Genomic DNA, 27458 nt, shown 5'->3' on the forward strand with positions numbered 1-27458 from the left:
GAGTGGCAATAGAATCCACTTCTCCATGGAAGGAGGATCAAAGCATTTGCAGCTTTCTTTCATCCTTAATACAGTGGTCTTAATTTTTTTAGTTTCTGGAGCCTTCTGAGAATCTAATAAAGGTTATGGGAATGTACTCACCACATTGTATATGGAGTTTTGATTGAAACACTTACCCTGAAGACTTGAATGTCTAAAATAAAGCCGCTTGATGAGTGGAATTATAGAAATAGCATTATAATCATTGGCTCGATGTCAGATCCATTGGTCTGCTCATTAAATCCCTATCTCTGTGGCCCTTTTTTCCCTCTTTAAAGGCTCTTGATTTCCCTTGCTCCCACCCTTAACCTTCTCTTCCATTCCCCTTGAGGTTTGTCTCTGAACGACTCTCGGTTGTACTTCAGCAGTTCTAATTTCACAAGGTTCATTTCTCTCAGGGTAGTAATAAACCTATGAAGTATGACTGGGTCAATATTTCTCCAAATGAGTTCTTTTGTCCATAATTTATACCCAGCAGCAGACATTCTGTGACAAGAAAGACAGAAAGGAAATAATCTCCTGGGACAATATTTTCACTGACAACTGATTTCCTTCTCCTGCCCAAACTGTCTACCAGGATTTTGTTTTTTACCAGCCACGGTAAATATAAAGGTTGTTTCTCAATTTTGTTCTGTAAACATATGATTGCTGCATCCCATGGGAATTGAAACGAAGCATCCCAGGCTTGGGAATTTTTTTAGAAACAACGAAAGGCTTCTCAGGCTTTGTCTTTTTACGAGGGTGTTTTTCATCCCGCTCACATGCCTTGTAATGTAATCTCAAGACACAGCTGTTGTTTCGGGGAGTTCATTCATGTCAGCAGCAATTAAAAAGTTCTTTGTTTTCCAAACATGCTTCCCTGGCTTGCCTTGAAATGCTTTGCCAACAATGATTCCTGCAGCTTGAGGAAAGGAATCTTGACTGTGTGCGGCAGAAAGGGTGTGCCGTGTTCATTTGCAGTCTTGTTCCGTGATTTACAGCGGGCACACCTGCGCATCGTCCCGGCAACGAAGTTTTAAATATAGAAAACCCTCAGTCATCACTTTGCCACTTGAAGATATGACCTCTTGTAGCAAGGAGTTAGAGCGTGCTTAGTAGAGGGGATGAAAATCAAACCATGCTCTTGGAACTGCTATGTTCTCTGGTTCTTTTTCTTTTTTCTTTTATATATCAAAATGGATGCATCCTTGGGACTCACCTTAATAGCCCTTTTTTCCTCTCAGGTAAGGTGTGCCCTACAGGACAGTATCTCAAGCGCTCCCTGTGTATGCTTTGTGCTTCGCGTTACAGGCGCCTGGAGAGTGAAGAATTGAAGGAGAGACATGTGTTGTGATTTCAGACCATTGAAAGGCAGGTTCTTTTCCAGTCAGTCCCGTCATCCTCTCTCAAGAGTAAGTGAGTTGATTCTTTTGAGAGGGTTAGAGAAAGTATGCATATCAGTATCTTTTCTAACTCTTCCACCTGTGGAGTGGGGCCGCCTACGTATTAGGATAAATGCCTGTTATGAACATTTTCAAATATTAGTGTCATTGGGGCACCTGAGTGGCTTGGGCCATTAAGCATCTGACTCTTGATTTCAGCTCAGGTCATGATCCCAGGGTCGTGAGGTTGAGCCCCTCTTCAGGCTTTGCACTGGACATGGAGCCTGCTTAAGATTCTCTCCCCCTCTCTCTCTCTGCCCCTCCCCACTCTCTCTCTCCTTCTCTAAAACCACCACCACCAACAAAAACAAGTATTAGTGTCATTAATACACCTGTATGTCTTCCGGATTGCTACACAGGTACTATTTCTCATCTTAATTGTGTGTGTGTGTGTGTGTGTGTGTGTGTGTGTGTGTGTTGTGGTGGGGTGGTGGTTAGGGAGTTGATCACATAACAAATCCTTTCTGTGTGTTTGGTTTTTAGACTTTTTTCCTTGGGGGAGGGGAGAGAAGTAGGGATGGAGTGGGTGGAAGGAAACTAAAAGAACTGTTAATTCTTTTTTTAAAGATTTTATTTATTTGTCAGAGAGAGAGAGAGCAAGCACAAGCAGGGGGAGTGGCAGGTGGGGGGAGAAGCAGGCTCCCCACTGAGCAAGGAGCCTGATGCAAGACTCAGTCCCAGGACCCTGGGATCGTGATCTGAGCCAAAGGCAGATGCTTAACCAACTGAGCCACCCAGGTGCCCCAGAACTGCTAAATTTATAACAAGCTAAAGCTTCATTGTTGCACAGCCAGGGGATGTGTTTTCCCTTTACTTTTATTTATTTATTTGAGAGAGAGAGAGAGCCAGCATGAGGGAGGTGGGGGGAAGGGCACAGGGAGAGGGAGAAGCAGACTCCCCACTGAGCAGGGAGCCTGTTGTGGGGCTTGATTCCAGGCCCCTGGGATCATGACTTGAGCCGAAGATAGACGCTTAACCCACTGAGCCACCAGGCGCCCCATTCCCTTTACTTTTTAAATAGTCAGAATAGGCAGCTGGCATCTAAAATGAAATATTAGTTGACCTACCTAAAAATGAGTTTTATATTCTTTTTAAAAACTTTTTAAAAAAGATTTACTTATTTTTTAGGAAGAGAGAGAAAGAGAGAATGAGGGGAGGGGCAGAGAGAAAGAATCTCCAGCAGACTCCCCCCTGAGCATGGAGCCTAATATGAGACTTGATCTCAACACCCTGAGTTCATCACCTGAGCTGAAATCAAGAGTCAGCCGCTTAACCGACTGAGCCATCCAGGTGCCCCAGCAATGAGTTTTATACTCTTGCAAATATCAAAAAACACGACAGATTCCATAGTCTAGGGAACACGTAAAGGTAAAATGGGACAAAATATTTCCAATTCAAATTCCGTAAGTCTGCAGATTCTAGAAAGTCTGATGACATTATAGTAAAAAGTGTCAGACATGTAATAGAGTGGATTTTTAAAAAGTGAAGTTTTAAATGTCTTGCAAGCCAGTTGGTGCACATACATCTTGGCTCCATCACAGCCATGACTTACGTGGCTCAAACTTCCCTTCGCTGGCAAGCTGCCCCAGCGACAGCGCACCCTTTCTCACCATGGCGGAGGCTCCCAGTGAGAGGCAGCTGGAGTGGCACAAGGTGTGCCATCCTGGTCTGTCTCTATCACAAAACATTTTTCTTAGTCTGCCTTTATGAAAACGAAGATCGACATACTCCTAGTTTGTAGAGTTAGTCGATCTTCAGTCCCTCATGAAACCTTACTTTCCATGAAAGGAGGCCGCAACAGCAGAGATTAAGTGATTGTCCAGGTCACACACATGGCTTAAACAAAGCCAGGATCTGAACCCAGGTCTTTTGACTCAGTTACTCTTGAATATCAAATCAGAAACCTCGACTTGACTGTCCCAGGTGCTAGAGACTGAAAGTGTGTGTTCCCCCCAATCCATACACTTAAACATAACCCCCAATGTCAAGGTATTTGGAGGTGGGAGCTCTGGGGGTTGATTTGGTCATGAGGGTAGAACCCTCACGAAGGGATTAGTGCCCTCATAAAAGAGACCCCAGAGAGCTTGCTAGCCCCCTTCTGCCACGTGAGTACACAACCACAGCCAGAAAAGAAAGTGGATTCTCACCTGATGCTGGATCTGCCAGGACTTTGACCTTGGGTTTTCAGCCTCCAGGACCGTGAGCAATAAAGGTCTGTTGTGTAAGCCACGCAGCCTGTGGTAGTTTGTCACAGCAGCCTGAATGAAGACACTGGTTTTTGTTTTGTTTTTACAGTGTTATGGAGATATATTTCATATACCACAAAATGCACTGATTTAAATAAAGTGTACAGTATTGCATTTATAAATATTTTTGTTCTTATCAATTTAATGTATTTAGAGTTGTGCAATCATCACCACATTTTAGAACATTTCAATACAGGCATACCTCCTTTTATTGTGCTTAGCTTTATTGAGCTTTGCAGATACCATGTCTTTTTGTGTGTGTGGTTTTTGTTTTTTTGTTTTTTTGTTTTGTTTTGTTTTTTGTTTTTTTTAACAGATGGAAGGTTTGTGGCATCCCTGCATTGATTAAGTCTATTGGTACCATTTTTCCAACCACATTTGTTCACTTCCTGTCTCTGTGTCACCTATTAGTAATTCATAGCAATATTTCAAACTTTTTCATTATTATTATATTTGTTACGGTGATCTTTGATCAGGGATCTCTGATGTGACTATTATGGTTATTTTGGGGACACCACGAACCACACCCATCTAAGACCACGAACTTAACTGTTTCATGGGTTTTGACTGCTCCGCTGACCAGCATTCCCCTATCTCTTGCCTTCTCCTTGGGCCTTCTTATTCCCAGAGGCCAACAATATTGAAATTAGGCCAATTAACAACCTTACAACGGCCTCTAAGTGTTGAAGTGAAAGGTGAAGTCATTTGGTGCGGCAGACTTCATTGTCTTTTAAGAAATTACTGCTGTGGCCACATGGACCTTCAGCAACCACCACCCTGACTACTCAGCAGCCATTCACATTGAGCCGAGACCCCCCACCAGCGAAAAGATTATGACTTGATGAAAGCTCAGATGATGGTCAGCATTTTTTAGCAATAAAGTATTTTTTAATGAAGGTATTCACATTGTTTTTTAGACATAATGCTCTTGCGCACTTAATGGAACACAATATAATGTAAACATAACTTTAATATGCACTGGGAAACCAAAAAATTCATTTGAATCCTGATCTTGTGATATTTGCTTTATTATGGCGGTCTGGAACCAAACCCACAGTAGCTCTGAGCTATGTCTGTTCTCCAGAAAGAAAACCTGTCTGCATTAGTACTTGTTCTCTGTTCACTTGCAACTGCCCCCACCTCCCAGCTCTAGACAGCCACTGGTCTGCTCTCTGTCCCTGTGGATTTACCTGTTCTCCATGTGCGATCAATACAATGTGCAGTCTTTTGTCCCTGGCTTCTTTCACTTGGAATAAGGTTCAGGGTTCATCTATGTTGTTCCATGGAACAGAACTTTACACCTTTTATTGCTGCATACTATTCCACTGGGGGCCACGCCACGTTTGTGTAGCCATGCGTCATTTAGGTTGTTTGCACTTGTTGGCTATTATGAGTAATGCTGTGTGAACATTGAGAGCAAAGCCTTTGTGTGCATCTCTATTTTTATTTCTCATGGGTGCATAGCTAGGAGTGGAATTGTTGGGTTGTATAGTAACTCTAGGCTTAATATTTTGAGGCCAAACTGTTTTCTACTAGTTTGTTTTTCAAATAAAGTCAAAATATTATGTTAACAACCACTGTGAACCAGGGCAACTTTTGACCACTTAAAAATCTATGACTACATCTGCACACATCTGTATATGTTAGTACACAGTTAAAATTATGAAAAGGCACTTTCTCAGAGCTACAAATGCCTATATAAAACAAAAATCATGGTTTTCACATCACAAATAATTTGCTTGGGTTACATCTAAACCAGCTCACGTATAATAGGCTTTTGATCTACAGGTCTACAAATATGGCCAAGTTAATGTCACTGCAGAACTCTTCCGTTTTTCATCTCTAGACATACGAAATGACAACAGGTTTTTGATAAGGATGTTAGGATACTTAAAAAAAATTGAAACAAAAATCAGCGAGAGAGAAGAGTACCGTTAATAGGAAGGATTTGCTTTAATGCTAAGGTTCTCTGAACACCAACTTCAAGAAGACTCTGGCATCAGTATTGTGCACATACTGATGAAAGCATTTGTCTGGAGCAGTGTTTGTAGGGCCATGAGTAAACAAACCAGAATGAATCCAATAGATTTTTCATTTGCATTTCTATTGAAGCATTTGCCAGCCATTTTTTTCTAACCTTATGCCATGTATGATGGCAGTAATGCCAAGACCCGTGTTTTATTCCAGACTCTGCCACAACCTGTGGGACATCACTCTTTATCTTGGAACCCACCTTCATGTGTAGAATAGGAATTATTACCCACCTATCTCCACTTCAAGGGTTGGGTGGTTATGTGAGAACAAATGAGATAGTACGTAGCACGCGGTGCTTTGTAAACTGTCAGGCTCTAAAAGGTAAAGCATTTATATAGGCCAAATAAAGCTGTGTGCTCACTGTAAATGTTCAAAGAGATGTTTAAAATGCTGAGAGCACTGGTATTTATTTTTGTTTCCATATATACCTATGATTGATGACCAGTGCTATGTAAAGCACTTAAGCATATATTTCTAAGTTAACAGGCACAAATAAAAATACTGGGGAGAATTGACAAATTTCCTTAGATATTACATTAAACATGAAAATGATTTTCTTGGTATATCTTAGAAAAATCATGGAACACAGAAATTATGGAAAAATGGAATTTATATTTTGCATAATCTCAGATTGCAGATTGCTTTGTTCTCTTATTTCCCACAAACAACTGAAGTCTATCATATTCCTATCTCTGTCTCTTAGAACTGTTTGTATAGTTTTGTCAGCAGAAGTAGACGTGAAGACATCTGGGACAGATCAGTGATGTGGCTGTTTTAAGTAAAATATATGTAACACATTTCCTTTGGTGACCTCTTGTGTCACCAGTACTGTTTTCTTAAAACAGTTTTTACAAGTTGCATTTTAAGGAAAAGAGAATGTGACATGAAGAACTACCACTGAATGACAATTAACAAGTTCGAAGCAATGCTGGGAATATGGACCCAGGGTGTCATTTTGTTTTCACTTCTCCTCACTTATCAATATAATTATATTTTCATTAGCATTTGGGATTGAAGTATTTCTGAAGTAAACATTTACCCTAAAACATTATGTTAACAACACAGAAAGATGGTGATATGCTTTTCCTTGATGGCAGATTACAGACAGAACATGAGGCAAATAATAGGAAATTTTAGGAAGAATCTATCAAGTAAGAATAAATAATTAGCATCTTGTTGAGAACATTCAATTTTGCTACTGCCTAATTTTATGAATAGCAGCTGCTCTGCCACGTGATACCCAAGCATCAATATCTTAACACACACACACACACACACACACACACACACACACACACAGAGCCTGTTTTTTGTTATTTTTTCCTCACCCAGGAAAAAAAGACAGGGAATTCAGCAGGTGCTATTTCTGGAGAAAAATGACTTGCATTATGAACATCTTCAATTATTTGCCTCGCTTCATATAACTTCCTCTTTCCTCCCTCAAGTTCTCATTATTCAAAAATCATTTACCACTAAATTTTAGAAAAATAGTTTCTCCCAAAGCAGAAGTGAAGTGAAGCTGGACTTGAGTCAATAAACAATTATGAGGCTCTCAAATCATCAAAAAGATGCCACCTATGACATATGACCTGTCCTGGTCTCAAGGCGCACGGCACCAGTTTATGGAGAGTATAGAAGGGGTCGTATTTTCTCTTCTCCTGAATGGATGGTCCCCGTCATCTCAACCTCAGAGAGAGTTTTTCTTTGGAAGAATCCAAACATAGTAGTGTTTGGAGGATATCTTGAAGATACACGTGAACATCTTTTTCCACGTAACGGTCTGAAGTTCTAGTCGTATTTTGGCACACAGAGCCATGTCGCTGGCTTTCAGGCCACGGTAACTTGGCCCATTGTTTTCTTCGTGGTTTGGTTGTCATAGCGACTGCAGGGTTTGGATGGAGGCTTTGGAGCAGTCGGTCCTCAGTTCAGACTTGCCTGCTTACGAGCAGTGTGACTTTGTCAAATCATCAGATTTATTGATGCCTTAGTTTCTCCATTTATGAATTAGAAGTATATGCACTACAGTGTTCTTTTAAAGATTTAAAACTGAGGGTTTCACTGGGGCGCCTGGGTGGCTCAGTTGCTAAGCGTCTGTCTTTGGCTCAGGGCGTGATCCCAGAGTTCTGGGATCAAGCCCCGCATCAGGCTCCCCTGCTATGAGCCTTCTTCTTCCTCTCCCACTCCCCCTGCTTGTGTTCCCTCTCTCACTGTCTGTCTCTCTCTCTCTGTCAAATAAATACATAAAATCTTAAAAAAAAATAAAACTGAGGGTTTCAGAGGGAAGGGGGTGGGGGGATGGGCTAGCCCAGTGATGGGTATTAAGGAGGGCACATGTGGCATGGAGCACTGGGTGTTATACCAAACAATGAATCATGGAACTTTACATCAAAAACTAATGAAGTATCGTATGGTGACTAACATAACATAATAAAAAAAAATAATAAATGCTCTACATTGAAAAAAAATAAAGATTTAAAAACTGGGTGCATAATATGTACACATTGTGTGTTGCAGACATTGTTGGGTTTCCCTACTCTTTCCTTGCCCAAATGATCCTGAGGCTGTTGGAGCAACAGTGTTCCCCAGGGCCAGGGCATTAGTCCTGACTGTCTGACACCGTCATGGCAATCTCAGTTTCCAGCGCCATGATTAGTTTGCGGGCGTGGAATCCCATTCCAGCTGATGACATGCAAGGGGAAGACTTCTGGGGCTTCTAGGGGAGACTGTCCACCCTGAAAGGGCAGAGGGGTGGGAGGAAATGTTCTCTCTGGTGTTGGAATTCCTTATGTCTGGCAGCAGCTAACTGGCTGTGACGAAACTGGGTGCGAAAAACCAAGACTGAGGAAGCAAGCTCAATCGTGTCATCAGGGACCAACTGTGGGACTGCTTTGCCCAGCCTTCTGTTAATAAACAAGAAATTGCCTCTGTTTCAACCACTCTGAGTCAGATTTTCTATTCGTAGCCCAAAGTATCCAACTCAAGAAGTAGACTGTTACTGATATGTATTAATCAGTATATTTCCAAAAGGCAAATTGATATTGAAGAAACGATTTTCACAGAATTAATAGAAAATAATCCCCAAACTTAATCCCAGCTGTAATTCTAGAATGCCTTTTTTTTTTCTGAGAAATTTAAATTGAGAGATTAAAACATTTTAAGTATATGTATTTTTTCTTTCAGGGGAGGTCTAATAATCAAATTTAGCTGATGGTTATCCGTTTCATTTAGAAACAGAGCAGAAAGTATATAATCATACACTGGAAGGGAACTCAGTAAGTATTTTAGAGTCTAAAGTTTAGGTCATCTTTTCCCCTAATTAGAGGGCACATCAGAACCATCTCAAGAAATAGAACTGGGGTTTTAGAATCTTTGAAAAAACTACAAAATAGTGAAATTTCTAGCGAACTGTCGGTTCGATTCATGTACCGCATTATGTGGTGGGGTGAATAACTATGGATGGAGGAGGAGAGGTTCACCCTCGATCAACCATGGATGATAACTGACCTTTTATTTTCGTGATTTACGTGAAAGAAGGTCGTTCTTAGTTCCACTTTTATTCACACAGGCAACACGCACTGTATTCCTGCTGTCTTTTCATTCCTGATCTGGAGATCTTTCTTTTGTTCTGCTTATATCTGACAGACCACAAAGCTGAGAGAAATATAAAATTTCTGGGCATACCAATCCTAGAAATCTGAAACCTTTTTGGATTTTATTAGACCCTGTGGTATCAACCAGGAATGTGTACATTCTTTTGTCATTGTCTTGAAAGCTACAGAAGCTTTCTGTCATGTTCTTTAAAAAAATTAGTGAGAAATGGAACACGGCTTAGGCAATTAATATATATATATATTTATATATGATAAATCATATATATATAATCTCATATAATAACATGTAATATATGTAATAATATATGTAATACATATATAAGTATTCTAAGTACCAGAAACTCTAACAGTTGATTATTTGAGTTTGTTTGATAGAGAGCACCTGTATATTAAAGTAAAATACATGAATCTAAAATATATGAATCCCTTTTATGAAGTAAAGGCTCTGCTGTCATCATTCATCATTCAAAAAAAGAATTATTGCACAACTCCTATGTTTCAGGCTGTTCTACATTCCAACCTGTAAAGGCCTTGGAGGTGTTAGGTCCTGGTGAATAATGCAGATGGTCCAGAAGATCCCACCATTCCCCTGGCTATACTTTTGTTGTTCCAGATTATATTATGCATGCATTGATGTGTGAAAAAGCAGTCCAGAATGATGGCCTTTGTGCAGGCATGAGTGTGTCTCACACTACCCCCGTGGTAAGTGTGTGAGACATGTGGATTACGAAATGCTGGCATGAGGGTTATAGACAAGCACTCTGTGTGATTTGGGTGGTTAGGGGGCCTCAAACAATTTAACTACTTCCTTTTAATGGCCAAAATTGTCAAAGTCTGTGTTAATTCTCAATTTATTTAAAGCTTCGGATGAACAATCTTACTTTGGGCAACATTTGTTTGACACAAAGACTGAGGGCTAAAATGTGAGTAATTTTGAAATGGGTTTCCAAGATGACTAAAGAGAAATCATTGTGAACCATTACTTTGTCCGTGGACTGCCAAGGGCAGAGAGGATAGAACTGCCTGCTAGTGTAACTGGTTTCTTTTGTAGTCTCGTGTATTTTATGTTAATGAATTTAAAAACATGATTTTGAGAAGGGCCCATAGGCTTCCCCAGACTGCCTGCCAGATCTGTAAGCCGCGAAGGTTTACGAGTTGCTGAAAGGAAATGAAGCAGTTTGTGCAACAGTGGCAAAAGGAATACAGTAATTAAAATAATAGGAGCAACAAGAACTATAATAGTTTGGGTTTAGTGCTGCTCGGTCCTATCCTTCCCCAGTGCAAGGGGGTGAGGCTGGAGCTGGAAGGACAGCCTTGCTGAGTCTGCTTTTGTGGGAGCTCTCACCTGTCCTCATGAAGGAGCGTGGGCACAGCACCACGGGATTCTGGGAACAACACTCTGAGAGCTGTTGGATTTAGTTCTGCCTAAAAATGGCCATGTTTCCCCCAAAAGAAGCAAGTCCTAGTGTTTGTCAGATTGAAGCAGGACAGCTGTCATGATTTTTTTTTTTTCTGAAGAACTTTTACTTTTATTGCTTAGTAAAAATGTACCCCAAACATTGGTAATATCAACATACTTCATTAAATGCTTTTATTTGAAAAATAAGACATTGCCTTATGTCAGTCCTGTGATACATTTTTTACTTTACATTTGCAAATTGCAACCAGGCCCAGAGATTAGTGTGTCCTGGGTAGCCTTACATAGTCCAAACTAGCTCTAATAGTTGGTTTCCAACTTGCTCCGTGCCCTTTTTTCCACACCCCTCCAGAATTAATGCAGGGTCACACTTATGGTCATGTTTTCAGAGCCACCTTAGTATTCATCCGAACCTCTAAAGTTATACAGACTGCTCATGAGTAAAGGCAGTTTTCCTCCAAATGAGGAAATTGCAAGTAATGAAAATCTGCTTGAAAGTTACTTAAAATAAAAATAAGATGTTAGTTATACTTAATGAAAACAGTCACGAAGTGTTCTCATTTGCAATATACTATTAAAAACTGTTGAAACTCTTAGTGGGTTCAAAATGGAGAAACCTTGCTTTTTTTACGTTTCAGAATGAGACCGAGGAAGGAAACCAACTTAACGCAGCTGAAAAATCCGTGTGTCTTCTAATATTGCCACTTGAGCATTTTCAGGGCTGTCTCTCCCTAGACTTTAAAGGCAGGGTAAAAAGTCCCTGATTTGGAAATCTGAATTGAGTTTCATTTTTGCAGCTGCTCAGCCTGAAAACCTTAGACTCTTACTTGAATTTTCTTTCTCTTGCATCCCACATCCAATTTGTCAGCAAATCCTGTCCTCTTTACCTTCAAAATATATCCATGCTCTCCATTTCTCACCACCTCCTCTGAGAACATCCATCCATCCTGCCACCATCTCTCACCTGGAGGACCTTCACACTACTGGCCTTCAGGCTGGTCTTCTGTTTCCTCTCTTGCTCCACGCTTGTAGACTATTTCAAACACCCTGGACAGAACATAAATCAGTTTGAATTACTCCTCCATTCAGAAGTCTCCAGTGGGCTTCCCATCTGGCTCAGAGACTCCCACTCACTGTAGAAGCCCTTCTCAAGGCCTACCGGGCCCTATAGTCTGCACCTATTGTCTCTCCAGCCTCAGCTCCCACGACTTTCCTCCACTCTCTCTGCTCCACTTGCTGCACCTTGTCTCCAAAGCCTAGATCAGAGGCTGGCACATAGTAGGTGCTGAATCAATTTGGATAAATCAATGGTAATAACCCAGATATATTCTGGGCTCATATTGTCTTCTGGAATCCAAAGCAAAATTGGTTTAAATCTTCCATTTTGTGTTTAGCTCCTAATATCTCTTGTGAGTCCCGGGAGACTTACATTTCTTTTTAGTTTCTACTGGCTTTGAATTGCTATTCCTCTGAATGCCCCATTTCCATTCTGCATTCTGCTTTCCCTTTTTCTACGTCCTATTGGCCTGTTGGGTCTAGTTCAGATCCTTCACTCCCTGAAGTTCTGTGTATAGGCACCTTTGTTAGAGATTCAGAATAGTGGAGGAGATGACAATACCTAAAATTAAATTACAGGACAACACATACATTTAAGTTTTAAGTATCTGTTTTCTTAAAAGTCATTATTTTCTGCACTGGGAAGTTATTTATGATGGTTTCATGTTCTCAAGCTTCAGCCTCCCTACATTTCCTTGGTCCTACTTTTTTCTCTTTGCCAAGGTACTACATTCTTTTCTTTTCTTTTTTTAAAGAGAGAGAGAAAGAGACAAAGAAGAGAGAGAGAGAGAGCAGGGGTCGGGAGGGACAGAGAGAGAGGGAGAGAATCTTCAGCAGGCTTGGAGCCTGATGCTGGGCTCAATCCCAGGATCCTGGGATCATGACCTGGACCTAAATCAAGAGTCAGACACTCAACTGACTGAGCCCCCTGGGGGCCATGCCGAGGTACTGCATTCTGTTTTATTTAGGCCATCCGACTATCTGGACATGCTTTCGTTATTTTTTTAATTGAATTTATTTAATATTTATTTATTTATTTATTATTTATTTAATATTTTATTTATTTATTTGACACACACACACACACACACACACACACACAGAGGGAGTGCATAAGTAGGCAGAATGGCAGGCAGAGGCAGAGGGAGAGGGAGAAGCAGACTCCCTGCTGCGCAAGGAGCCCCATGTGGGGTTCCATCCTGGGACCCTGAGATCACAACCTGAGTGAAGGCAGATGTTTAACCGACTAAGCCACCCAGGTGCCCCAGGACATGCTTTCATTATTGAGCCAAAATCCATCTCATAGAATTTTTAACCACTTATGGATAAAATTAGTTTTCCTAATCTGTGGGGTCCATTTAGAACAAATAACACTCCCTTTTGCATTGCTTCTCTGTCTTCTAGGGCTCTGTGGGGGTATTAAAATTCTGTATGTGTTTACCTAAACATAATTTTCTTAAAAATAAAAGCATTCTTCCATATGGGAAGTTGTATTCGTTTTGGAAAAAAAATATACGTTAGATGGATCAGGCTTCAAATTGAAGCTCATTGGCACATCACAGGCTGCAGTTTTCGGTACCATCGAGTTTTAAAAATACTGCTGTAACTGATCTCTAGATACAACAAAAACTTTGGATATGTTTTGAATAGTCCAACATACATTTTACAGAATACAAAAATATTATACATGATATTTGAATTTATGAAGTTTATTTATTTTTTTAAAGATTTTTTATTTATTTATGTGACAGACAGAGACAGCCAGCGAGAGAGGCAACACAAGCAGGGGGAGAGGGAGAGGAAGAAGCAGGCTCCCAGCCGAGGAGCCTGATGTGGGACTCGATCCCGGAACGCCAGGATCACGCCCTGAGCCGAAGGCAGACGCTTAACGACTGCGCTACCCAGGTGCCCCTGAATTTATGAAGTTTATTGCTAAACCTTTGAAAAGTTACACATACACTGCACGAAATACTATATTTTATTGGGAGAAACTTTTTGTGAGGCTTAGTGTGCAGTTTCTCCGGAGCCTACACAGGACCGGCCTCCTCTTAGAGGACCGACTATTCATTTATGTGCATCTCGTAGAGAAACTTAAGTAAAACAATGTAGGCAGCTTCACTCCAATTCTTGGCATTAAGCAAAGCCGATGATTAATGAACTACAATGGTAATTGGCTCTTGGTTACAGATGCCTTGGACATTCAAGAAATGAGACTCTAATGGATGGAAATATCTCAGTAGTTCAACTAGTGCCTATTCACTGAGGGATCAAGGTGACCTGACATGCTAGGATAAGCTTGGCTGTATAAAATTGCATATGCTGTTTTTAGCTTTCTTTTGCAAGGCAGTAATTTTTTCATTAAAAAAAATCTTAGAGTTAGAAAGTATGCCAAAGAGAGCCCATTATGAAGCAGACGCTACCAAAAACATTTGAAAGCCACCTGTTAGTCAACCTAAGAGAAATAGTTCCTTATTCTCGAAGCAACATTGCCTAACGCTTGGCTGCTAGGAATCGGCTTGATGTTACATTCTGTCAGGCTCCAGCCTTGTAGAAGTCTGTGCTTATGAGAACACCCACGAGAGTGCAGGAGTGGAGTCCTGGGTCCTCGACGGAAGCTCCAGGCCAACAGTCACTGTCCATGACCATTTTATTGATACACCAAATGCCTCGTAGAGAAAGCATGCTTTTTTCCTTATTAATTTTTGTCAGCTTTGCACTTGGATTTGCCCCCCTCAGATTTGAAGGTCCTTATACATTCAGATTTGTCATTTCAGTCTTAAACCTTGCCAGTATCTGACCAGATCATGTCCACCCGCCTGCGTTGGCTTCAAGGACTAGTTTTCCACAAGCCTCTACTCTGTTTTTCTGGCTTCCAACCAGAGATTGCAGACCCGCGTGGTCTGGGGATGTGGTGGTGAGCAAGAAAGCACTCTCTGCACGTAGACCAGTGGGGGAAAGGTTTGCAAGGATTGACGTCGGGATTGTTTTTGGAAGAACAGGATATAGTTCAGCATGGCGTGAGGTGTGTGGATGCGTCCAGCACAGTGGACGGTGCCATATTGCCGGGGGCTTAAATGCCCCTCGAAAGAGCTTGGAAATATTTCTCAGCTGAGCTTTTCAAGTAGGACAGTGAGACATGATCAGATCTTCATGTGTTCTAGGAAGACAGCTCTTGTGTTAGTGCAAAGGACTTAAGGGGGAGGGAAGAGCTTGGAAGAGGCACTGAATGTTTTCATCAGTTCCCCGCCAAGGTCAGGAGTTCTTAAATTAGGGAAAGGGCATAGGATGGATGAGAAGATGAGCTGAAGAGCAATCTCTGTGGTCGAATAGGCTGGCTTGACAACATAACAGAGGTAAGAGAGAAAATGTGAAGGGCTGAACCTGGCCCAGAGTCTTCTAGCTTGTGGGGCCAGGAACGATAATAAAGTGAGGCACTACAGAAAATGTTTGAGGTTTGGATGTACTGAGTTTGAAGGACGATTGAGTCATTTTTCTGTTAATTAACGTTTGGCTAGCAGGGAGAATTTAGGGATGTAGCCAGGGGTGAAAGACGTAGAGGAGGCAGTCATCTTACTAGGAAATGTGTTCTCCAGTGTGAGCAAACAGATCTCTCTTTGGAGGGCAGGCCGGAGCTTTGTTCACTTCTGTGTTCCCAGCCGCTGGCACAGTGATTGGCAGGAGCGTTACCCTGAATAAATGTTGAGTGAAATGTGTCATTTTTACCATTCTCCCCTCTTACTTCTTTTTTTCCGGTTCTCTACCAATTACTCCAAAGAAAGTAAGTACTACCCTTAAATATTTCACTATTATTTTCCTCTCTCTAAGTTGGAAGATACATTTGCATACCGGAGGAAGAAGAGATTGGATATTTCCAACGTGATGGTTGAGCGTATTCCAGATCTCTGATTTTTAGTCTGTCTAAAGCTAGCTCTGTTTTTCCTCATATTATGATTAATCACTTCTTCAAATCTCAGAGTTTATCACAGGTCCCTCAACTAAAATTAATTTTATTGTTTGGTCAAATGGCATAGCAACACATTGAAAAAAAAGCAGGGGCTCCTGGGTGGCTCAGTCGGTTAAGCATCTGCCTTCAGCTCAGGTCATGATCGCAGGGCCCTGGGATGGAGCCCCACATCAGGCTCTTTGCTCAGAGGGGAGCCTGCTTCTCCTTCTGCCTGCCATTCCCCCTGCTTGTGCTCTCCCTCTCTCTCTCAAATGAAAAAAAAAAACCTAAAAAAAAAAAAAAAGGAAAAAGAAAAAACCCAGAAATATTAAGTTATATAATATTAGAAAAAGATTGGTTTTCAACAAAACATGTAGCCCTTCTAAAATAGAGAATGCTTAAGATAGTAAGATAGGTTACATATAAAACAAGGTCTTTGTTAGTAAAGAAACATCTTTGAAATTAGGATTTTTCTTTTATAACTAAAATGACATGGTGGAAAAGTTTGGCTTCCTCATGGGTTTTAGCCTAATTGTTCTATAGCCCAAATTTACTAATTGGAAATTTTGTAGCCGTGATGAGAAGGGGTGCAGTGAAGGTCTAAGAACTTTCATTGCTTCTTGATTCTGTTATTTGCATATTATCTCTGTGTTTTTTAGAAATTCCCAATGATATATTTTTTTTCCTGAAATAAAATTTTTATCTCCCAAATCAGCTTTTAAGAGCTTTGATTGAAAAAACAAAACAAAACACAAAAACAACTTTGGAAATGGCATCTGGTATCATGTGATACTGAACAATTATAATATGAATTCCCAACCACTTGTGAACTTGAAGAAAGGAGCTGAGTCTTTGTATGTGTGTATTGATGTGTGTGTGTGTTACAGGGTTTATGTCGAGCAGAGGATATTTATGTAATACATCCGTAATAGACACACGCTGAGAGTAGGTGAGAAAATGAGTGGTTGTTGAATAGTGATTGTATGCAGCCTATTTTCAGAGACAAATGCTACATTGCATTGGTTTCGAAAGCATCATGATTTCTTAATATAGCTCTTAAACCAACGACTTTCAAAGTTGTTCAGGAGGATGCCACTGGTATGGCTTGTTTCCTATCATTTCAGTCGGAGAATAACACGGATATCCAAATCGGCAGACCAAAGTTAGAAGACACTTATTAACTCTGTTCTTTGTTGCCTCTAGTGAGTGAATCTAAGAGGCAGAAGACTTGCATGCCTTTTCCTTTTGCATTTTCTTTTCTATCCTGAGCCAAATGTTACACAATAGGGAAATCTGAGCATTGCTAGTCTCTCTCTTTGAGCATAAGCTGCACCAGCATTCTCCGCCCCCCCCCCCCCCCCCCCCCCCCACGTCACACCCCCCCCCCCCCCAGGACTACTAGTCACATTCCCTGGGGGCTCTGACCACCTCAGGATAGATACATTGCCACATAAGCGAGGAAAGCACCGCGCTTGTGGGAGTTCTATTCCACAAGGCCCAGCAGCATCTTGCACTCTAAATGTTTCAGACACGAAGATGTGAGATTTAGCAGAGTGCCGTCCCTTGTCGGTCTTTCTCATTTCTCGGCTCTTCATCCCTGTGGCTGCCTCGGAGAAAAACATAAAACCTTCCAGACTGTTTCTAATTGCATAATCCCAGGTGGGCAAAAACTGCTCCCTCTCTCCAACTAATGATCAGTTTATGATCTAAGGGAGGAGGGTTGATAGTCCTGGTTATTTTCTCCTTATTGGTGCCAGCACAGATGCTGTGTTCATCCTGGTAGGTGTCCAGAGAGGTCTCTCCCTAAGGCACATGATAGAAACAGACTTGGACTGTTTCCTGAGGACCAATCTGGGAAGTTTTTCTTTCCTCCCCAGGCCTTCGGATACAGCACCAAGATTACCTATTGAGTCTTTTAAAAGGGAAAGAACCTCTTTTGAACAGAGTGAGCTCCATTTCCCCATCGTGTTTCCTCCCCTCAGGTGAACACAAAGCCCTCCTTTGCTGCCCTGCCCCTGAGCCTGCTGCCATGCTGTGCGCCCGGCCCCCTGCCCACACCCTCTTCCTGGCTCAGGCACAGAAAGTCAACCTGACCCCCAGCATGGAAACAAATTAGTTTCTGATGGAAAGGGATTTGATTCAGATGCTGAATTCCTGAATTTTCCATCAGTTACCCAACCAAAGCTCTGGCACTCCCCGTGGGTCCCTGAAGGAGACAAAATGATCTGAGGATACTCCAGGAAGGGAGGCCTCTTTACCACGAAGCAGGACTTTGGCTACATACCTCTGTTGTCCTGGTGAGCAGACCTCACGAGGACTGGCTGGGTTCCTCCGGCCTCTCTCCTAAGCCTCAGCTTCTGGGCCTCTGATCCTGACGCTGTGCCTTCCTACCACTGTGAAGGTGAAGAAGGGCATGGAAAGGTAAACCCGTGAAAAGTTCTGTTAGGCCTTCCCAGCTGGGGGCTCCTCCCCTGCGAAGAGCAGCTCAGGGCTGGTCTCCCTGCTTCTGCCACTCTGAGACCACTCCCAGGGGGAGAAGCCACCTACAAGGGTACGGAGGGCCCAGAGGCGGAATGATTTTTAGCCTCAGAACTTCCTTTTTTTTTCTCTGCATTCTAAAACATCCCCCTCCCATTTGCAGGGCCCTCGTTGTGGCCTGGGGGCCCTTTCTACCTTGACTACTGTTAGAACTTCTCTTTCTCCTTGGAGGTGGATGAGGTGGGTGGGTCGAGAGAAAGAAAAGCGTTGACCCATTCCTGGAAGTCGGTCATTCCAGTCAATATAATTCAAACAATTCAGCGTTTCCCTATTTTGGTGCACACACCAGCCTTTGACATAGGCCTGGCCCCTCCTCCTTTTGGAGTTTCATGACCTCAGCTGATCAAACCTTAGGCCTTTCCCTAGGCTCTTGGTTCCTGGGTGGGTTCTGTGTGTCAGCATTCCCTGAGAGTGGCTGAGTGCTCCCGGGCATGCCTGCCTTCTGCTCCTCTATCCTGGTCTCAGATGTGGTCCTGCCTTGAAGCAGGAGAGGGGGTTCAGAGCACTGGTCTTCCATGGGCGGGAGATGGGATGGGTGGGCCATCACTGGATTTCCTTTCCCATCGCCTAATTTCTCTGCAGGAATTCACAGCACATCTGATTTACTCTTGCCTCTGGGCCATCACTCAAACTGCAGCTCTTTCCTTGAATCCTTTTTAGATTTTCATATTTGACTCATCTCTTTCATGGCTTTTGTCACCTGTCCAAGAGACTTTTGTCTCTTTTGGAAATTTAGAGATTTACTTCATATGAAGTAAATCGTATGTCTCATATGTTCAGTGAGACACACTTGAGTCCTTATGCTAATTCTACATTCCTACTTTTTTTTCTTATACTGGTCAAAATTATTTTGAGTTATTTGCAGAGTTCCCATTAATACGCCTGGCCAACACTCCCAATCTGTTCAATCTGTAATCTAAATGTCATTTGGGGCCCAACCTACTTCTTAGGGATCTGATTCAATTCAGTCAAACCCACTTCCCCAGCCAGTGATAGTCCAGACCTTTCCCTACAATTGCTGAATGTCTGGGGTCACTTCCTCATTCCCCAGATAAATGCTGTTTTGGCTCTTCTGCCTCTCACTCTGATCTAGAGCAAGGATTGGCAAACTACGGCCATGACCTGCAGGTCAACTTTGGCCTACTATTTCTGTAACCCCCTTGAAGGAAGAGTGGGTATTACATTTTTATATGATTGAAAAAATGAGAAGTACAGTATGTTGTGAAACATGCAAATTTTATGAGATTCAAATGTCAGCATCCAAAAATAAAGTTTTACTAGGATGGATATGAGCCACACCCCTTCATTCACGTATTGTTTATGGCAAGATGTAAGGGCAGAATTGAGTTGCTGTAACACAGACCATGTGACCCGCGAAGCCTGAACTACTTGCCCTTGACAGTTTGCTGATCTCTGGTGTAGACGCAAAGACCAGTCTCTCAGTTTTCCCACAAGAAATTCACTCCCACCCAGGTTTTAATAACTTTAGTGAATTATTATGATTATGATTTGGGGAGAATTTACATTGGAGGCGCGCTCCTTTACTTTTTTCTTGGATCCACGCCTCGTGCTTTATTTTCCCTTTTCTACCTGACCGTCTCCCTGTCTGGAGTATCTGGCCAATTTCTCTCCCTATCTCACAAAGCTCAGTTTCACCTAACACATTCTCTTGGAGTCTCACCAGCATTCTCAGGGCCTGCAACGAGGAAACCTTTCCAACTGTTCGTAGAATTGCGTTTCCCATCTTCCTGTCCATTTTTTTAAAATGACCTTAAACAAAAAGCATCGTCTCATTGATGGTGTATCAGCTGCTTTACTTTACTTTTTGCTTTAGGATTTATTAAAATATTTGAGAAACAATATAGCTGATAACGAGAGTAAAAAACTGATATCTCTATGTTAAGTTTGCAGAGAATCGTGGAGCAGGGTGTGGGGTGGAGGGTAGGTGAGGGTGGGGCCTGGAGAGGTAATGATTCGCTCAAGGTCCGGCGCCTGGGGGATGATGGTAGCTGTTCACTTACCATCAGGACGCACGTTTCCCGACCCCCATTATACCACGCTAGCTCCCCACGTTTCTTAGAACTTTTTTTTTTCTTGTGAAGAATAATAAAAGCAAATAAACAAATAAGCAAACTCTAAATGTCACACATTTTAATCTGCTGGAGACACATTGTTCAAAGTAACAATCGTGCGGTGGTGCTGAGTGCAGAAAGTTACTCAGGAGAGAATTACAGGTGAATTACTTGAGATGGCAACAGCACTCCTGTGCCTACAGACGGGTAGACGGAGCGCCCCTCCTGAGCTCCCTTTGTTAAATAGCACAGCACCAAAGACAATTAGCTGTGCTGGACTGCAAAAGCAATAATTATTTTACCTCCTAGAATATTCCGCTCTTCCTATTTTCCCACCTCATCACTAATTTAAGATAACTTGATGGCATTTAAGTAGGAGAAAAGAATTTGTATGTAAATGAGGGAAAGGGCAAAAATTGACTATTAAAGTCCTTTGGATTCTAGAAAGCTTCAAGTTTGATTAAGAAACCATGACTTTACAAAAGTGTTTAAGAATATCTGGAGATTTTTTTTCTATTAAATTACTTTATTTTGAGAATAATAATGTGGATTTTTATTCTAGAGTAAAATGAGTTCTGCAGCAGCTTTGTAATAAAAAAGCAAGAAGGTGAAGTGTCTGAAAACTTTGCCTGCCTGAGCTGTACAGAGCATTATGACCGTCTACGTCAGGGGGTAGAGACATTTCTGGCAATTCCTTCTTTTTTTTAATCTGACTTTTGGGCATGATGTCTACATATGTGATGTGTGTGTGTCTCTACCTGCACGTGTAGCAATAAAAAGAAAACCTTTTATTATTCTTATAAAATAGCAAAATTATGATCTGCTTCACAAAGATATTTTGGAGCTCCAGAATCATATAAACAAATTACATGGTTAAAATAATTCATGGTAATGCTTAGTAGTTGAAGGTAGTCAGCAGTAAGCTCTAAGAAGACGCAAAGTACCTTATAATTTTAAACAACTGTAGAACCCGATCTTTACAAAAGAAAACAACAGACACATCAGCTCAACGGTGAAGAAATAGGAAGGGTGATTTCATGTCGTCAAACCAGGCTCTTGGAACATCACGGATGTCCTTTTTTGTTAAGTAGGAAGGGGAGGGTAGATGGGAGAGCTTAAGTTGTTCAGTAGTTACAACACTTGATACCGGGCTTATACATTCTGTGTTAGGTTTTTAAACCTCTAAGAATACCAACTAAATGTATCAATACTTATTTGGCAAAGAAGAGAGAGGGAGAATGCGTGTGTGGAGAGAATCAGTCTGCATTAAGTTTTTCCAGCATTGCATGGCAAATTGAGAGACATTTAATAAAATTAAAATGGAATAAAATGTAACTCTTCTAACTACTTTTTGTAACGCTGCTATTATCAATCAACTTTGACCTCGATTTAAGAACAGATTGTCTAGGTGTTCTCTTGTTGGGAAAAAAAACAGACTTCTGAATTTGTTCACTGAAGCTTTTGATAAATCAGAGGGATACAGGACAGATAAATGCTCTCCTTGAAATCCTTTTGCTTTATTCAATACATTGTACCAATTTTGTATACATTCTAGACTTCAGCTTGTTATATCTGTGTATATAACCTTTGTCATTGAGTTTTGGGAGTTATGTTACAGACTTTGTGATTACAATGTTACCCTATTCTCCAGAACATGGCCTGAATCTCAAGGGTAGTTATTAGCTAAATAAGATGTTGAAGAAAATTAAAGACCATGGTATATTATTTTGAGTTGTGGAAGGTGTCCCTGATATCTTTGTAATATCAGAAAGGGTGGTAGGAAATACAAGAGGGGTTCTTAACGTGTGTGTGTGTGTGTGTGTGTGTGTGTGTGTGTGTTATGGACACTATAGTGGGCAGAACAGTAGTCTCTCAAAGATATCCATGTCCTAATTCCTGGAACCTGTGACTATGTGACCTTACATGGCAAAGGGGACTTTGCAGATGTGATTAAGATCATCTTGGATAATCTGGGTGGGTCCAATGTAATGACAAGTTTCCTTGTAAGTGAAAGAGGGAGGCTGGATTGTGAGAGGAGCTACCAGGAGGCAAGCGAAGACTGGAAAGCTGTACTTGCTGGCTGAGAGCCACCAGCCAAGATGTGTGCCTCTCTGGAGCTGGAACAGGTGAGCAAACAGGTTCCCCTGGCAGCCTCCAGAAAGGGCACAGCTCTGCTGACACCTTGATTTTAGTTTCATGATCCCCATTTTGGACTTCGGCCCTCTAAATCTGTAAAATAACAAATCTGTGCTGTTTTAAGCCTCTAAATTTGTGGTAATTTGAAACAGCAGATAGGGAACTAATACAGACACCTTAGGGCTGTCTGGTGAAGCCAATGAATCCCTCCCCAGGATAATATTTTAAAATGCATACAATAAAGTCTATGGGATTACAAAGGAAATCAATTGTATTGAAATGCTTTTACCATAGGATTAAACAAGTTTATGATGTAGTAATATATGTGCTTCTGTCTCATATATTAATCGACAAGAAACAATTTTAAAACATAGACAAGTTAAAGTTCAATGTTATCTTTTAAATATTTATCAGTGTGAAGGCTAACTACTTGTGGACTGTGACCTATCCATGTTTCACAAACTGCGCTGTCCTATGGAGGATTAGGAATTGAAATTGGATCCATTTCGATTTGAAAAACGTTAACATACAGGTTTTCATCTTCTTCTACATTTGGTCCACAAATGAGTGTAGATGTGGAACGTTGGAAAACGAAGTCGTTGTCTGGGTATCGATATGCGAAAACTTGATTTCACTAGTAACTGAATAACTCCGAGATGAGGAATTATTCAGTAGTTGGCCAGCTCTGTTGCACAAGCATATTTATTTATTTACTTATTTAAGTTTTTAATGTAAATTCCAGTTAGTTAACATACAGTGTAGTATTAGTTTCAGGTGTACGATGTAGTCATTCAACATTTACATAAAACACTTGGTGCTTGTCACAGCCAGTGCACGAGTATCTTTAAACAGGCACGTTGGTCGCAATCTGGAAGTGGATTTAATAACTGCCATGATTGCAAATTAGGCATGAGCATAAATAATATTTCGAGATACCTGGGACAACCATAGTGTGATACGAAAATATCTCTGCTATTTGCGACAAAATGACAGATATCACTAATACTTCTTTCCTACATTTATAATTGAATGCAATGCTAAATTTCACTTAAAGGCACTTAAGATAATAAAAGCTGTATTTTTCCCCAGTCCGAGTTCATGGACTCTCTCATTTCTATCTGTAGGTCCCGGGTTAAGACACATTAGAATGGTAGTAGAGCAATGAGTGGTTATGTAGGATGGAGCTATTCATTTTCTTCCTTTTCACTCTAATTTGGAGTGGAAGGATTGTCTTTTTTATGAATATAGATCACATTTTCATACACAAAACATATGGGGCTCATGCCAGGTCTGTCTTACAATGTCCTGCCTGCTCTTGAGGGAGGAGCTTGGAGTGGATATGGTTAAGGAGTCAGAGTTCTCTTCCTCTTTGCCTTCTTTTTCTTCCTTAGTCAAAGCATTTCTTCTCTTGTGGAGGCAGGTAATTTTTGTTTATGCTTTGATAACAAGAAATTCACATTCTATGTCATAAGAAAGAAATTACATGGGAGGTGAAGAATGGAGGTTAGGCAGACATTTAGATCAGATCTCTTGTGCAATGATATTTATTAATATATCATATGGAAATTAAAGGAAAATGATATTAAGGTGTCTATATCATCATTTCCTCAAGGGAAGTTATAGAATCTATTTTAGCATGAATATCCTGATACCATAAACCAGTCCAACATCTGTTACTTCAAGATATCTGTCCTATCGGGGAGTGGATTATATGGTTCAGGAGATCTTCTACAATTTTAATAGTTTAATGTACTTTAGAGGGTACAGTGAGTGGTCCCCAAACACTCAAATGGGTCTCCACTGATTTTAAGCGTGAAGTTCCCAGTGTTGGAAATTCAGAGAAACAAAATGGACTCGTTTCCCACAATCCTTTGTAGATTTAACATTGCTCCTTTTTCATTAGGAAAACCCTCCTCTCTGTATAAAATTAGTGCTCTTATTTAACTTGCTGTCATGAAGACAAATTGAGCTAGTCGAAAGGGTAGTAAAACAGACCTCTGTTCAAATGTAGTCAGTAAAAAGTCCAGCTATGTTGGCATTTTGCAGGGTTTGCATTAAAGTAAGAGAAATGATAACTTGCTGAAGAGCAAACCAGGCAAAACAGACACCAAGTTCAAGAGAAAGTTGAATCGGGAAGCAAGGTCTGAGCTTTTTTCAAGATGACAAGTAAAATTGCACCTGGATTCTGCTGTGACCACAGTGGATTTGATTCTATTACTTAGCCATGTGGGACCGAGGTGAATCTCACAAGGTTTTTAAAAAGGACCCAAGGTGTATTATGGCAAGTGGGAGTAGATAATAAATCAATAGGTAGATGCTGCCGTTTATAATGGAAGTTGTTAGTCAAAGCACAGACTTTGGATTAATTTTCAGTTTTAAAGATGCATCAGAAATAGCTGACTGATACCTTTAAAAACTGAGGTGAAGAATGTCTTATTTGATTAAAGACTGAAGGACAGAAGTGATATTCACCGTAGTGTGAATGTTCCATTTCAAACAACTGATTTTTTGCATGCAATCTTAGATTTAATATATTTTGATATTTCTTTTCTCTGTCACCGACCAGCCACACTCATTTGTAGTTGTGTACGTGCATTTGTATATGTGTGTTGTGGTGTGTGTAGTGAAAATGTGGATTTGTGAAAGTGAATTTCAAGTTAACCAGGGCTATGAGGTGTATAATGGACATGTTGACCAGTCTGGAGGGTTTTTACTGTTATCTACTCAAGTTCTTGGGGGACTCCATGGAGCTAAGCACAGAGCTACTTATATACCTCATGCAGAATCCTAGTTGAAACATGCACAACTCAAAGCCCAAACGTCTCTTGAAATTCATAAACACTATTTATGACCTTGATCATAGCGACTCCAATAGTTACAAGGACTCTTGGGAATTCACCAGTTGTGTACGAGTGGCCTGGGTATTGCACACCCGCACAGGAAGGAGCCCTGTAGGTTGTAGACATGATGCCAGATTCATGAACAGGGAAGCAGGGGTTGGGCAGTAACGTATCTGTGATCAAGCCCCAGGAAAAAGAGAAGAGGGAAGCTGGCGATTTGTGTGTCATACATTATTTGGTTAAAACAAAACAAAACAAAAGAAATCAGTGATTTTCATTTTGACATGAGTCTTGACTAGACAGTGTCAACATGAATGCCTCAGGTGATTATGTCAAAATGTCGATCTTTGTCCCTTTTTCTGTCTTCTAGACTTTTCAGTCAGTTCTTTGGTCTTTCGGATGAGGAATCGAATCTTTAATACCGTCTTTTTCACCTCATTGTTTAATCATTCAATATTCAGGAGATAAATAGTGAACATCTGTCGTGTGCTCCATTCTCAGCATTACGCATACCACGATGGACAGAAAATTTCCTGCCTGCAAGGAGTCTGAATTCAAGCTGGGGTTGTACACAGATGATTTCATCTCACTTAACCCTCAGAGACTCTAGCTGGAGGCCTTGTTTTTGAAGGAGAAGGGAACTAACATTTGCTGTATTTTGATTAGAAGCCTTTATTATTCCTTATACGATACTTAATCCTTGAAAGAATCCCGTATTGGGATGGAGTTCCCACAGCATATCTACCAGTAGCCAGAGGCTCTGAACAGATTTTTAGACAGACTGAGGGTTGAATCTTACTTCACTGCTTTCTAAATGGATCTTGGTCAAACTACTTAACCTCCCTGAATACCAGTCTCCCCAATCTAATAAATTAGTGAAATTAATAATCTACTTCACAGGCTAAAAATGAAGTGAAATAAAGTAATTTAAAATATTGAGCATACTGTCAGAACTGAACGCATGTTTCTTTTCTTACATTCTTCCCATTTTACATTAATATTAAGGCAATTGTCCACCTTCACCACGGCCCTCTCCGGGACAGAGCTCCCCTAGGGTATGTATCATTGGCAACACTGGAAAGTATCCAGGGGAAATAAAAGCTTATGACAAATGGTCAGGTCTTGCCTTCATCCTACCAGTGCTCTAGGGACATCCAGCTGCTGCTACCTTGGGCATGAAATGATTTAACTGTTACGTTCTGTGCGACTGTTAACAGGGGATGTTTCATAGTGTTACATGGGCAGTGTCGTTGCTCTGTGGAAACAGGGAGTTCCTTCTCATCCACTTTCTTAAAAAAAGTTTAATTTTCTTCTCTTCCTTTTTTGACAGCAGAACGATGCTGATTTCACCAATGAAATAGCTAAGAAGAGCACAAAGGCAGACATTTCAAAGCATTCCAGACCTAAAAGGAAAAGAAAGTCCTGGAATGTTCAGAAGACCCGCCTGAAGCAATCCCTCAGACCCCGAGGGAGGAAGAGTCCACATGAGCCACACTAAAAGTTAGAATTTATTGTATATCAGTATGTTTAATAAAATTTATTTTGAAAAGTATATTTAAAGACTAAAATAAAATAATATGTATCTGTATTAAAAAAATCACACTGTGGATTTAGCTTAATACTGTTGCCAGTCCTGCCAATGTACACTTTTTTTTTCTTTTAGATCTTTGAGATGACCTTTATCACTTAAAATAATATGCCTATGCTTTTCTTTATTGTTTCATCACCCATAGATGGCATCTTTCAATACTCTGCCTTATAAATGGGAATTTTACCTTTGTTAACCTTATTTTTGTATCTTCTTTCCCTCTTCTACTTCTTAGTTGTTGAAGTCAACCTCATATATAAAAGGGCAGAGGAGGAGGTCATCAGGCAAAAAAGTCAGGAACAAAGGTTTAAAGAAAATATGATTTTTTAGACGTTTTAGTATATTTTCTCTGGCTTTTACTTCTTTGATCATTTATCTCAGGGCTCTCAAACTTTGCTGTGTGCGTATAAGAATCAGCCAGAGTATTTCTTCAATATGTAGTTTCTAGCGTTCAAACCCTAGAAATTCTGGTTCAGTATCTTTGGAGCGGGTATGGAAATCTTCATATTCACCAAAC

At 40.8% G+C, this 27458-nt stretch overlaps 1 long non-coding RNA gene across 1 annotated transcript in view; it reads left to right on the forward strand.

Annotated features, from left to right (window-relative positions):
• Positions 1-26941, forward strand: part of LOC121101880 — a 92125-nt gene extending 65184 nt beyond the window's left edge. The window contains exon 3 of the long non-coding RNA XR_005833920.1: positions 26684-26941. This is a non-coding gene — a long non-coding RNA (uncharacterized LOC121101880). The remainder of the gene's footprint in view (positions 1-26683) is intronic.
• The last annotated feature ends 517 nt before the right edge of the window (positions 26942-27458 follow it).

Source organism: Ursus maritimus, unplaced genomic scaffold (genome assembly GCF_017311325.1).
Source record: "Ursus maritimus isolate PB19 unplaced genomic scaffold, ASM1731132v1 scaffold_11, whole genome shotgun sequence".
NCBI classification, from domain to species: domain Eukaryota; kingdom Metazoa; phylum Chordata; class Mammalia; order Carnivora; family Ursidae; genus Ursus; species Ursus maritimus.